The sequence below is a fragment of the Ostrea edulis genome, chromosome 1 (assembly GCF_947568905.1).
Source record: "Ostrea edulis chromosome 1, xbOstEdul1.1, whole genome shotgun sequence".
NCBI classification, from domain to species: Eukaryota; Metazoa; Mollusca; class Bivalvia; order Ostreida; family Ostreidae; genus Ostrea; species Ostrea edulis.
This window is the reverse complement of record NC_079164.1, coordinates 44,044,288-44,058,018: the sequence shown is the minus strand read 5'-3', so window position 1 is coordinate 44,058,018 and position 13,731 is coordinate 44,044,288. Positions and strand designations below refer to the sequence as shown.

Below are 13,731 nucleotides of genomic sequence, written 5' to 3'. Positions count from 1 at the left end.
AAATATACCAAAATCTTTTTTAAAATACTTTATACATATTAAATGAGATAACATTCTAATAATAAGAGTTGGAAGCCATGGCCAGAATTAAAATTACAGTAAAACCCGGAGCCAAAACTATGATTTTAAGGTTCCTGTCAGAACGCGAAATACCCGGAACGTAAATTATGCACCCCCTCCCGAGTCGCTTGTTTCGAAAAGATGTGATTACAGCGGTACATTTAAAAACAGGAATCTATAACTTATCTGACTAACACGTACAGGTCACTGCACTGTATACTATGCTATTCAGTGAAATATTGGAGTGGCAGGTTTAACACGTGAAATGCAGTAAGTCGTATTTGCTAGGAGAGTCTAACACGAAATATTATGGGAATAGTTGACACTTTCGTTTGTTGGTGTACCGTCATGGTAAACAATTATTGCAATCTAATTAGAATTCGAAGCTTACATCCGTTATACTACGTCAAAGAAGCGGTAGCGATCAATTTTTAATTGAATTAATTTTTGTTCCCTAGATCTCTTTTATAATCCTCCCTCTGATCCAATAGCTCTCCAACCGGATGCATTTCTTAAAGCTGGACAGCTTCAAACGGTCAACCTTTTTTATGTTCAAATTAAGAAAGGAAGATCATTCACATTAATGATATATGATGAACGAGTATGGCGTCTCCGGTTTTGTGTTTTATGTCTCGCATTTACCATACTGTAGCATACAACTTGTAATTAGGAAACAACGAACGTTTGTTTCAGGTAGCTCTACCCTCATGTGACATCTTAAATCCTTGCAAAATCTTTATCTAGACTAATTAAAACTTTGTGCATGATAGAAATATATCCTTTGGTAAAATCTAATTCACGTGGAATAAGAAAAGGTAAACTATTTGATACTGAAAAAGTTTATATTTTCTATAAATAATCAATTATCTGAATTTTAAAAGAAAATGTTGTCAAGGGCAATAACTTCTATGCTGGTATTTCCCACTATTTTATGTCTATTATACAATGATTTCCTTTGTATATACAATTAATTTATATATGTTTATAAAGTAGTAGTCTTTGAGAAACAGTAGAAATCAAAATTTGTCATTTTAGCCAGTTTTTAATGTATATTTATTATGCTGTTTAATGAAACTGCGCGATTTTCTGATGTTGTGACGTCTCCATGTGAGTGAAATATTCTCAAGTGGGACATTAAACAATATATAGGCTTAAAATCAATCAGTCTAGTGTGGATATGTGTATATTTGTCTGACATCTTTAAAAAGTTGGTAACATATATATTTCTCTTTGGTCATTTATCAAATCAAACGATTTCAAGTGAAAATAAATTCAGTTCTACTTTGAACCATTAATATTGATACATGTACATGCAAGTCATATGAGCGCGGAACTATCTTAAGTGTTTTATGTATCAAGTTGTCATACATACTGAAATCATATGTTGTCCTTCATGCTGTATTAGTGTAAATTAGTGTAAAATATAATTATGAAGTAAAATTGTCGCCATTCTTCATTTCTGACTTTGTTGTAATGTTATTTGTTACGGTGCTGTAAACGGGATTATTTTCGGAACATTTTTAACCAAATATTTCCGCATTGTTCTCGAATATTACAGCTGAGAAAGCATAGGTTACAATTACTAATTCTTTAGCTCCTTTTATTGTAGCAAGTAACGGTGCATATACATGTATATAGAATAATGTTCGTAATGCTTTATTATACCATTCCCTTAGGGGATCCGGGTTAGAATAGGTCCTCAATACCCCTTACTTGTCGTAAGAGGTGACTAAATTGAGCACTCCTTCGGATGAGACCGCAAAAAACCGAGGTCCTGTGACACAGCAGGTGTGGCACGATATAAAGATCCCTCCCTGTTCAATGGCCATAAGCGCCGAGCATAGGCCTAAATTTTGCAGCCCTTCACCGGGAATGGTCTCCATATGAGTGAAAGATTCTCGAGAGGGGCGTTAAACATCCTACAATCAATCTTATTATACCGTGATGATACACACTTGTCAGATATCGCCCGGGTTATAGTTTTGAATCGCATACACGTACCTGTACGTGTTGGCCATCTTCGTTAGTAAGCGGAGCGGATCGTAAACCCTTGGGTAGCGAAGATGCGTGCTGGCTTACTCAGCAATATCCATAGTAATGCTAACTCAGCCTATCCTTAATCTTCCTCCGCGTGCACTGCCGACTTTGCACGCTTATAGCGGATGTCTTCATACTTGAAAACATATATGGCCGAATATTACAGTCCATTGATAAAATATTTGACGATAACCATTTGAACTTGCATCATATATAACGAAGTAATGTAGTTTTTTCTCACTATTTTATAATATGATTGATTGATTGAATATTGTTTTACGTCCATCTCGAGAATATTTTACTCATATGGAGACGTCACCACTGCCGGTGAAGGGCTGCAAAATTTAGGCCTATGCTCGGCGTTTATGGCCATTGAGCAGGGAGGGATCTTTATCGTGCCACACCTGCTGTGACACAGGACCTCGGTTTTCGCGGTCTCATCCGAAGGACCGCCTCATTTAGTCGCCTCTTACGACAAGCAAGGGGGTACTGAGGACCTATTCAAATCAGATCCCCACGTGGTTAGAAATAAAACAATGTACATGTACATACAAAATATAAAAGGGTATTTTGACATAATCTATTGAAAGTGAAAACCCTTCATAAAAATAAGATACAGAGTTATTGGAGTACTTCTGTTAAGGACACCCCACCCACCCTTTAGTACCGAAATCAACTTTTTTTTCAAATACTGTGTCCAATGTTGGTATAGGACCGACGATTTTCTCAAACGACGGGTAAAGAAGTCACAGATATCTGAAGAGAACGACGGATAAAGAAGTCACAGATATCTGAAGAGAACACACATGTACATATGAATATGTTGTAGATCTTTGTACAATAAAATATCTATGACTAAGAATACCTTACGATAAGCACGCCAGAGCAGAAACACGAAAAAAAAAAAACCTTTGCGTGCATAAGAGATATTTTACGGTTATTGTAGAAATAAGTGATATTTTACGGTTATTGTAGAGATCAGTGATATTTTACGGTTATTGTAGAGATAAGATATTTTACGGTAATTGTAGAGATAAGAGATATTTTACGGTTATTGTAGAAATAAGTGATATTTTACGGTTATTGTAGAAATAAGTGATATTTTACGGTTATTGTAGAGATAAGAGATATTTTACGGTTATTGTAGAGATAAGAGATATTTTACGGTTATTGTAGAGATAAGAGATATTTTACGGTTATTGTAGAGATAAGAGATATTTTACGGTTATTGTAGAGATAAGATGTTTTACGGTTATTGTAGAGATAAGAGATATTTTACGGTTATTGTAGAGATAAGATATTTTACGGTTATTGTAGAGATCAGTGATATTTTACGGTTATTGTAGAGATAAAAGAAATTATCTATTATTATTGTAACTTTATATAGAGCTTTATCTAATTAAGATAATTACCTTAAAGCGCTTTACATGTAAAACAATAAAAACAAACTAAAACAAAGAACAATGATTAGAAGGGGTGTAAAATGATAATGTAACTGATTTCAGTGATTCCGAAGGTCCGTCGGACTTTGGCAAATGTCCGGTAATTTTTGTTTTGGTCCGATCAATATCAGTTGTTGGCCGGACCAAGTGTCCGATAATTTCTTTTTCAATGAAATACATGATTAGATAAATTTCAGATTTCTTTTGCTATTTGTTTCTTTTTTCTTTCCAATATTTACATGTACCGATTAATCAATAGATGATCAGAATAGTGATATAAACTTGTATATTAAAATTCCATAAGAAAAATAAATACATAGGTTTAAAATGTCACGAATTGACAAAATTCATAGCTGTATAGTGGGAAAGAAATAAAATTCTTGTTTTGATGGATGATGCCGGATAACCTCCTTGGTCTTGAAATGTTTGAAATATTAAAGAATATTTCTAGACTTCGGAAGTTATCCTGCGACATCCATGAAAACGCGGATTTATTTTTCGTACTTCTCAGTGACCAGTCACAATGAAAGAATGGAATAGCATGGTCACCCAAACTCACTTTTATTAAACCATACGGCCATTCAGTGAGTGATATGATTATTCAAGAGTGTTATTTTCATACGGGTCTACGAGGGCTGTGCGATTTGTAATGTGTATTGTACGATATCTCAAAAGCATTCGACTCAAATAGTGAAATGAACATTACATCCCTTCAAAGTATTTTCCGCGGTTTGAAATACACGATTTTGAATTTGAAATGCGTCACGGTACGCTGATTTAGGTAGACCTTTGAGGCACTGACTGATGGCTAAGCCAAGGGCTTGTCGGGACTTGTAACGACGACCAGATAAGAATTTTTTCAAGTTTTGGAAAAAGGAAAAAGTCAAAATTGGAAGACCAGTAACGATTGTAGCGACGAATAATTCTACTTTTTCGAGTTTTTCTACATCATATACTATTAAAGAGCAACCATTCGTTTTTTATTATATACAATTTTGATTATTTTACAAAAACACTATATATGCATTCTCACACATGTATAAATATCATGTAATAGCATAGCTGCAGAACTGTAGTTCTCTGAAAAATATTGGGACGGATCTCTGATCTACAGTTCTGCAGCTAGTAATAGCAAGAAAAAATGTAAAAGACATCAATCAAATTTATTTTTCCACAAAGCGCAAATTGTGTTGAATTTGTTTTACGATAGACTTCATTAAACTCTTTAAAGTAATATTGAGTTTGTTCATTTCGTTGGAGCGGAATGACTTCAGTCTATGCATCTAGAATTTCTCCTTGTTCTTTCTCTCCACATCGGTCCAGGGAGTGTTATGGTCAATAACCACTACTGTCATGTCTTCCCATTTGTATTGCTTGGCAACGAGTTCTTTGACCCTTTTGGTTTGAAAGGTACATCGGTGGTTATTGATTCTTTTACGTATGTCCCCAGTTTTATCTACGTATTGTTGGTCACAGACCTTGCAGCTTATGAATCAGATGCAATTGTCCGTGCGACAGGATGTGTCCCCAAGAATTCGGTAGCATCGGCCGGTGACAGGGCTCTTAAAACCTGTCATGAACTAACTCAATGACTTCATCAGAATGAATGCAGCCTAGCTTCTGCCAGTTATTACTCAGTGTTGTTCTGTCTGTTTACACTTTCTATTCGCCCTCTACTTTCAGTAACAGCACCATCATTAGCAATCAATTTTTCCATTTTCCCCCTAATTCATATTTTATATTTTTTAAATTATTCATCGTATAATATCCATACATAGTCACCAGATTATTTCTTTACGTTATATTACTATACTTCAAGAACAACGATATTCATTATTATATTTTATCTATTCATTGATATTTTTATTTTTCATCACAATTCTACACTAGTAATAAAGCTTCACACATCCAGGTACGAAATTAGTTAACCCGTTCCTTGTTGAGAACTTCATCTAGCGTACCATTTAACTAGTTCAGTTCGGTCTAGACCCTCGTTCAGAACATAAGTTCTGTTATTGCATACTCCTTACAACACTCGATATTTTCAATATGTAGACGTTCTATTTTTTCTCAGCCTTTATTGTTTAGTTTTAGTGCTATAATATATATATATATATATATATTTCAGATGAATATTTCACATTTTTGAAAAACAATAACATGTTGGAATAAATGTGAAATCTTCATCCGAATTTTTTTCTATAATTTGCCTATACCAAGGACTTATTTTATTCTAATATATATATATATATATATATAAAGTCTCTTTTTTGGAAGTAAAATACAGAAAAAACTTTAAACATAGGGTGCGTTCACAATTCTTCCATTGGTACAAATATCGATTTTGCCATTGGTTGTCTTTGGTACCAATGTTAAACAATGGTACAATTGGTTGCCTTAAAACAGTGAACGACAAATTGGCAAACCAAAGACAAAATAACAGCCAACGGTTGCCAATGTTGACCATTGGTACCACTGGTTACTAATGGTCACCAATGATAGTCAATGGTTACCAACGCCAAATGTTTAGTTTTCCGCTATTTTCAGAAATGACAAACCTAACAAGAATATTTGTTGCACTGCTAAAACCAAATGAAACTAATCTCATGGACATGATCACGTGTCATCAGGTGATATTCATTTGCTAAAAAAGCGATCATTTGTACCACGTATGCAACACTATGTTGAGGTTACTATTCCACAGTAAAAGTTAAAAGTCACTTTCGAATGTCAAGAGGTACCTACCAGGCAACATGCTTGTATTTGCGACCACTACCTGAATATATTCAAACAACTGGACCAATTCCAAATGTTGAAAAAGATGTTCTAATGTTTTTATGGTTCATGGGTATGTAAACTTAGAGTAATTCTCATTTGCTTGCAAATATTTGTAACATGTAAAATTAAACTTGCTTGTTTTATAAAGTAAAATGTCCTATTACCGGGTTTCAGAAGTATTAGCATTATAGACTTAAATGTTATCATTGCAGGTAACCTTGAGAGTATGAAATCCATGTCAGACCGATTTAATGTCTCAAAAAGTTCTTTTCACAAATCCATGAAAAGAACAGGATCTGCACTAGTTAAAATTATGCCAAATACTATCAGGAACGATTCCCGCCGCCATCTTGTCGGTGACTCTAATAAACGAAAACTCGCGTTGGTAATTCTACCGATGGTAAACATTAGTATCAATGTTTTGCCAATGGTAAATTGCACCACCAATATCAACCAATGGGAGAATTGTGAACGCACCCACTATGTAGAAATATTTCGACCGTGTTACCGGTCTTCTTCAGTCGTGTTTTCTGAACACGATTGAAGAAGACCGGTAACACGGTTGAAATATTTCTACAAAGTGTTTAAAGTTTTTTCTGTATGTAATATATATATATATATATATATATATATATGAAGTTGATTCGGCACAGATGTAAACAAATATTAAAAATCAGAATGACACATTCCATAAAAAACAATAATATACTGCTAGCGCTTTCTCCATGTCTACATATATAAAGCATGTATATGTACATGTATAAAGCACGGAAATAGCAATGAACTCTTAAATAAATATAACTGCCCTAAGTGAAGAAATATTTAATATATAGCACAGAAAATTTCACTTTATTTGGATACCCACTTCCGCCCCAACCCAGGGTTGAACTCGCGACCTGCGGAACCAAATCTAGCAGCATGTAACCAGCACGCTATACCGCTATTTCCGTGCTTTATAAAAAATATTTCAAATGCAATGTGAATCATGTATGATCCTCTTAATTGTACGTTAAATAACTGTATCTCATTTCCATTCTCAATGACCGCGTAGCGTGTGACAGCATGGTGAGATTTTCATCATCATCGAAAGCAAGTTTTATAGACTTGTCTAGATGGTCGAGCGGTCTAGCGCGCTGGTTACATGCTGCTAGGAGATTTGGTTCCACCGGTCATGAGTTTAACCCGGGGTAGGGGCGGAAGTGGGTATCCAAATAAAGTGAAAGATTCTGTGCTTTATATTGTACACCATAAGCCTATTTCAAAAGCTAATACTTAAACAATAAAATGCTTTCTTTGTTGTTTCATCGGGTGATGAAGGAAGCTAGCATGGCAGAAAAAAATTATAACCTGCGTTTACAAGTGGGTTATGTAATTTTTTTCTGCAATGATTGCTACCTTCATCACCCGATGAAACAACAAAGAAAGACATTTTATTGTTTATATTTATATTTTTATGTATTTAAAAAAATATAACCTAGATTTAAGTATTAAAGATCATACAGCTGACCCATTCATTACGTTAACAGGAACAACCAATGCACCCTTTGAGTTCGATGACCCTCCATATTTAGTAATAATTACACAGACTGGTAATACTAAAAAACCGGATCGAACTAATTTGCAAGAAACATGCATTCATTGTTGCAGATGAAAGTAATGTCAATTTTAATAGAAATGTAAGAGAAAAGATTCAGTGAATGTAAATATGAAATTATTACTTTGTTTGAGCAGCCATCTAAACCACTGAAGCATACTTGAGCACAGGTACACATTCGATTCATATCAGTCTATTACTTTAAATGATTTTGGAAGATCAGATGATTTGATTTTCATTGAAAAATACATTACCTTTGTTTTGGATGGAACGTTTAAGTCATGGTTTAACGTATGTTGAGTCTCCAATAGATTATCTAAAACGTGCTGTAGCGAACTGACATAAGCATACAATATGCACATTCATAATATATTCTTAACGTCTCGTCGGTTGCGGTAGCTTAGTGGTAGAGCGTTCGCTTTGTAACTGGGAGGTCGTGAGTTTGAGCCCGTCAAACCACAGACGTAAACATAGGTAGTGATTGCTCCCTCGCCAAACGCTCGGTATTTAAAATTGAAAAGCACGGGTCTTTCGGATAAGACCTTAAAAACGGAGGTCCCGCGTCGCGACAGGGTTAAAGAACCCTCACTGCTACGACCCTGAGCGCTACGCATAGGTCTAAATTTGTGGTACTTCACCTACAAGATATTTTATTGACCAATCAAGGGCCCCGGAAGGCATAGTTGACAAAAGAAGTATAATTTAAACATTATTATACCCCCCGCAACAAGTTGTGGGGGGGGGGGTATACTGGAATCGGGTTGTCCGTCTGTCCGTCCGTCCGTCCGTCTGTAGACGCAATGGTTTCCGGACTCTAAAGCATTATCCTTTCCACCTACCATCACCATATCATATATATGGACTACCCATGGGATGAAGATGTTCCCTATCGATTTTGGGGTCAAAGGTCAAGCGCACTGGACATCGAAGTAGCAATATGGTTTCCGGGCTCTAAAGCATTATCCTTTCCACCTACAGTCACCATATCATACATATGGACTACCCATGGGATGAAGATGTTCCCTATCGATTTTGGGGTCAAAAGGTCAAAGGTCAAGCGCACTGGACATCGAAGTAGCAATATGGTTTCCGGGCTCTAAAGCGTTATCCTTTCCACCTACCATCACCATATCGTACATATGGACTACCCATGGGATGAAGATGTTACCTATCGATTTTGGGGTCAAAAGGTCAAAGGTCAAACGCACTGGACATCGAAGTATCAATATGGTTTCCGGGCTCTAAAGCGTTATCCATTCCACCTACAGTCACCATATCGTACATATGGACTACCCATGGGATGAAGATATTCCCTATCGATTTTGGGGTCAAAAGGTCAAAGGTCAAGCGCACTGGACATCGAAGTAGCAATATGGTTTCGGGGCTCTAAAGCGTTATCCTTTCCACCTACAGTCACCATACCGTACATATGGACTACCCATGGGATGAAGATGTTCCCTATCGATTTTGGGGTCAAAAGGTCAAAGGTCACGTGCACTGGACATCGAAGTAGCAATATGGTTTCCATTTAAATTATTTAATGGCTTTTTTCATCGCATGGAGATGCTGTGTTCCTAGATACCTTTTGGATCATAATACTGAAGTTTTACCTATTACCAACACCCTTTGGGAGATTGGGGTAAGCGGGGGGTATTCTTAGTGAGCATTGCTCACAGTACCTCTTGTTTCTATAGAAACTCAACAATATTGCTCACTACATGATCATAATCAGGCATCATTGTCTCTATTGTTGATGATGAAATATCATTACCCAGGTATACTTTTTTGTAGAGGTAGATGTTAATAAATATACATATTGTATTCATACATTTAAATGTTCTATTGCAATGTTCTATTGCATCTAACAACAAAAGATAAACTTCCAAAAAACCTGCATCCACATGAAAATACATGTTTATACAATGGTTCTTTTACTGTTTTCAAAAATTAATTTTGCAAGCAAACATAAAATGTCTTTACTTTCATTAGTTAAGATCCATATTAGTTTCTCAGTAGGTGTCAAAACAGAGGAATTTGAGTTGATTCTTGAGATGGTTCCCATTAATTGTAACCTCTCATTGTTATATTTCGGACAAAGAAATAAGAAATGATGTTCGTCTTCAACCTCCTGCATATCACATTGAAAGCATACTTTTAACTCAGGGGGGAGTCCTGTATATCTCCCCTTTTCAATATTTTGTAAAAACAATCAATCAATCAATCATTAGCATTCATTTCCAATAGTAGATGTCCTAAAACAGAACCTTGAGATACACCTGCATATATACCGAGGTTAGATTACAAGAAAGCTTTATACATCACTTTTTGAGATCTAATACTCGAATAAATTGTAAACCATTACAAAATATCAGCAGGTATACCATATGTTTGTAATGTAAAATGAGACCATCATACCATGTGTGTTTCGTGATCTTCACAAAACAAGCCAACAATACATGATTTACTTTCATTCATACATTCAACGATGCTGTAAAAAGTTTCTAATAATTGATTAACTGCAGAATGATTTAGTAAAACGTCGACTCGATATCGTTAACAGGGGCGGATCCAGGAATCGCGGTTAGGGGGGCACAACTGTATGACACAAGGGGTCTGGACCGCCTTGTGGGTCCAGTGCGAAGTCCTGGTGGTGGCCCAAGGGGGGGGGGAGCTCCTGGATTTCACAGAGTTTGGGGAACATGTCTACTATATAGTCATTCCTTCTATTTTCTGTCATTTTTAACAAAGTGAAATAAAATGACGCAAAGAGATTTTGGAAAAAAAAATGCAAATTCTCCCAGTAATAATTCAATTAATTAAAAGATTTTGTCATTTATTTCTCTGAAAGTGGAAGAAATTATTACTTCCTTTATCGTTTACATTCTTCTAAACAAGAGATTCCGATTTACCTTAAATTTGACAATTTTAGGGGTATTACAATGTTGTTAAATCTCTGTTTCCTCTTGTAATGTATTCTGGACTTGTTTTTCCTCTTCTACACTATTACCATGATTTTCCAGCACTCTAAGAAACGCAACTCGTCTAACATTGATCAACATACGGATTTTACGTCTACCATTATGTCTACTAGAATGAAGTTTCTCACATTTTTTCTCTCTCAAAAACTATATTTGCATTTTCTCTATATGAAAAGTTCTTATTACCATACTTCGTTTGTCAGTCTCGTTCAGTGGATATATCACTAGTCAGGCCCGTACCCAGACTTTTTCAATGGGGGGTGCATAAATTTACGGCGAGTGGTTTGGGGGCCTTAAGCGGCCCCCAAGCGGGTCCAGGGCGAAGCCCGGTGGGGGGTCCTGGGGGGCGAAGCCCCCCGGAAGCAGAAGCGAAATAGACAAAAATAAGGGTAAAAATGCTCTATCCTGGATGCAATTTTTGCTTTTTATTTAATACTCATAAATATGAAAGGGGAAACATACTAAAATTGGTCATATGTAAGGAAATGCTGGTCAATGTGTTCTTGTCTAATAAAAGTTATTTATTAATTATATGAAGTTGGACTTTCAGTTTTGCTTTTATTTGCTTAATATCCCCTAGCAGGTACCAAGGATCACTTCTTTAAATTCATTCACAGAGACAAGATGCAAAATATGAAGTAAAACATGTATACATGTTAACATTTTTATTCAAACTTTGTTTCAAGAAATGGTAATGAAAGGTGAACAAAACTTCAAACTACAACACAGTACTAAGTCCAAAAAATGAAAGAAGATTTTAGTCATAAATTACAGACAGCATTTATAAAGGGCACTGCTAGAAGTTCTTAAGGCAAAAAAAAAAAAAAAATTGCGTGTCCAGTTATCATGGTTATATGCAAAAAAAAAAAGAGTTGGTAGGTTGAAAGTTTTTTTTTAATTTCTATGTCCCAACATTTGATCCCTGGGTCGTAAAGTTTTATTGATTTCCATATGTACGTATGTCCAGCTAAACTGTGATGAGCTGCATCCCGCATCATACAAGGTATTTTTAGATTTGTCAGATGTTCACTGATTGATAATAAGTTCAGTTTTAGCGCAATGACAGACAACACAATACATTTGTACGTTTCCGAAAAGCATTACTCTTTTTAAATGTTGTATGCAGTTTAATTGTGATGAGTCCGACTCGTACTTCTGAAGATATACTTTAAAGCATTATTGATATTACCTGTGTACTACAACTGCAGTCACACTAGGAATGAGAGTACCAAACCCCCGTATGCGTAACCCGGACGCAGTTTACCCCAAGATTGAGCGGAGGTATAAATGTCTAGGTGTTGCGTGATTGGCTAATATCAAGAGTGAAATTATTTGGAATTAAAAGAAATATTATAGAGGTTCAAATTAATTGTCAGGATGAAAAATTATCGCACAAAATCGAGAAATGACTGAGGAAATTGCCATGGTAGGGGTGTGCTTAAAATGAAGTGTGTTATTTACTGCAGATTGCTATGTGTTGTAAAAAAGTACAAATATGGCCTATAAAAGGCACGGGACCCTATATATTTTTTGTCATTTTTTATCAACACTTGGAATGAACTTTGAAATGTTTGCGGTCATTTGTTTAAAATCGATATAGTTAATTAGTGAGAGGGCCAAAGGTTAACATTGAGGTCTATGGGAAATGAATTGGTACTCTTTTCCCACTAAAACTCAGCTAGATCAAATCGATCTTTGAAACGATGCATTTGTCCCAGAATGTCTGCAAAACATACCACTGATCAAGACTCAATTCGTTAAAAAAAGAAACCGAAACCGGATACGATGTTAACCGTATTTCTTTACGCATAGGCAATATGTATTGAATTTATTTCGTGATATTCCTTACTGTGGAAGTAAAAGCTAGGGATTTTAGAAAATATTTGACTTTTATAGTGCTTGATGATTTACACAGCCGACTTTAATAGTGCTTAATGGTTTTCACAGGGAGGTGCGTTTGCACCCCCCTCCCCCCCTCGGTACGGGCCTGCTAGTGCGAGCTTTCGGGTCTGCACCCCGATTGCTCCAAAGATTTGTCTCCCTTTCTTTGCGACAATAACTTAGTAGTATCTTTTGTAATACATAACATGATGCCCAAGGGCCACATCGCTCACCTGAGTCACCGTGGCTCATATTTAAAGAGTTTCCTTATAAATTTGTATGTAAAACTTTGATCCCCTATTGTGGCCCCATCCAACCCCTGGGGCCATGATTTGAACAAACTTGAATCTGCATTATGTCAGGATTTAGCTTTCATGTAAATCTCAGCTTTTCTGGCTCAGTGGTTCTTGAGAAGAAGATTTTAAAAGATTTATCCTATATTTGTATGTAAAACTTTGATTCCTTATTGTGGCCCCATCCAACTGCCGGGTGCCATGATTTGAATAAACTTGAATCTGCATTATGTCAGGAAGATTTCATGTAAATCTCAGTTTTTCTGGCTCAGTGGTTCTCGAGAAGATTTTTAAAGATTTATCCTATATATGTAAAACTTTGATCCCCTATTGTGCCCCATCGAACCCCCGGGGGCCATGATTTGAACAAACTTGAATCTGCACTATGCCAGGAAGCTTTCGTGTAAATTTCAGCTTTTCTGGCCCAGTTGTCCTTGAGAAAAATTTTAAATGACCCCACCCTATTTTTGCGATTATCTCCCCTTTGAAAGGGGCATGGCCCTTCATTTGAACAAATATGAAAGCCCTTCACCCAAGGATGTTTTGTGGCAAGTTTGGTTGAAATTGATCCAGTGGTTTTTGAGAAGAAGTCGAAACTGTGAAAAGTTTACGCTGCCGCCGCCGCCGACAACAGACAAATTTTGATTAGAAAAGCTCACTTGAGCCTT

The 13,731-nt window shown here is 36.1% G+C and overlaps 1 long non-coding RNA gene across 1 annotated transcript in view; it reads left to right on the top strand.

Moving 5' to 3' along the window:
• Window positions 1-13,731, top strand: part of LOC125652831 (uncharacterized) — a 61,723-nt gene that overhangs the window by 46,290 nt on the left and 1,702 nt on the right. The gene's annotated exons all lie outside the window — the stretch shown is intronic.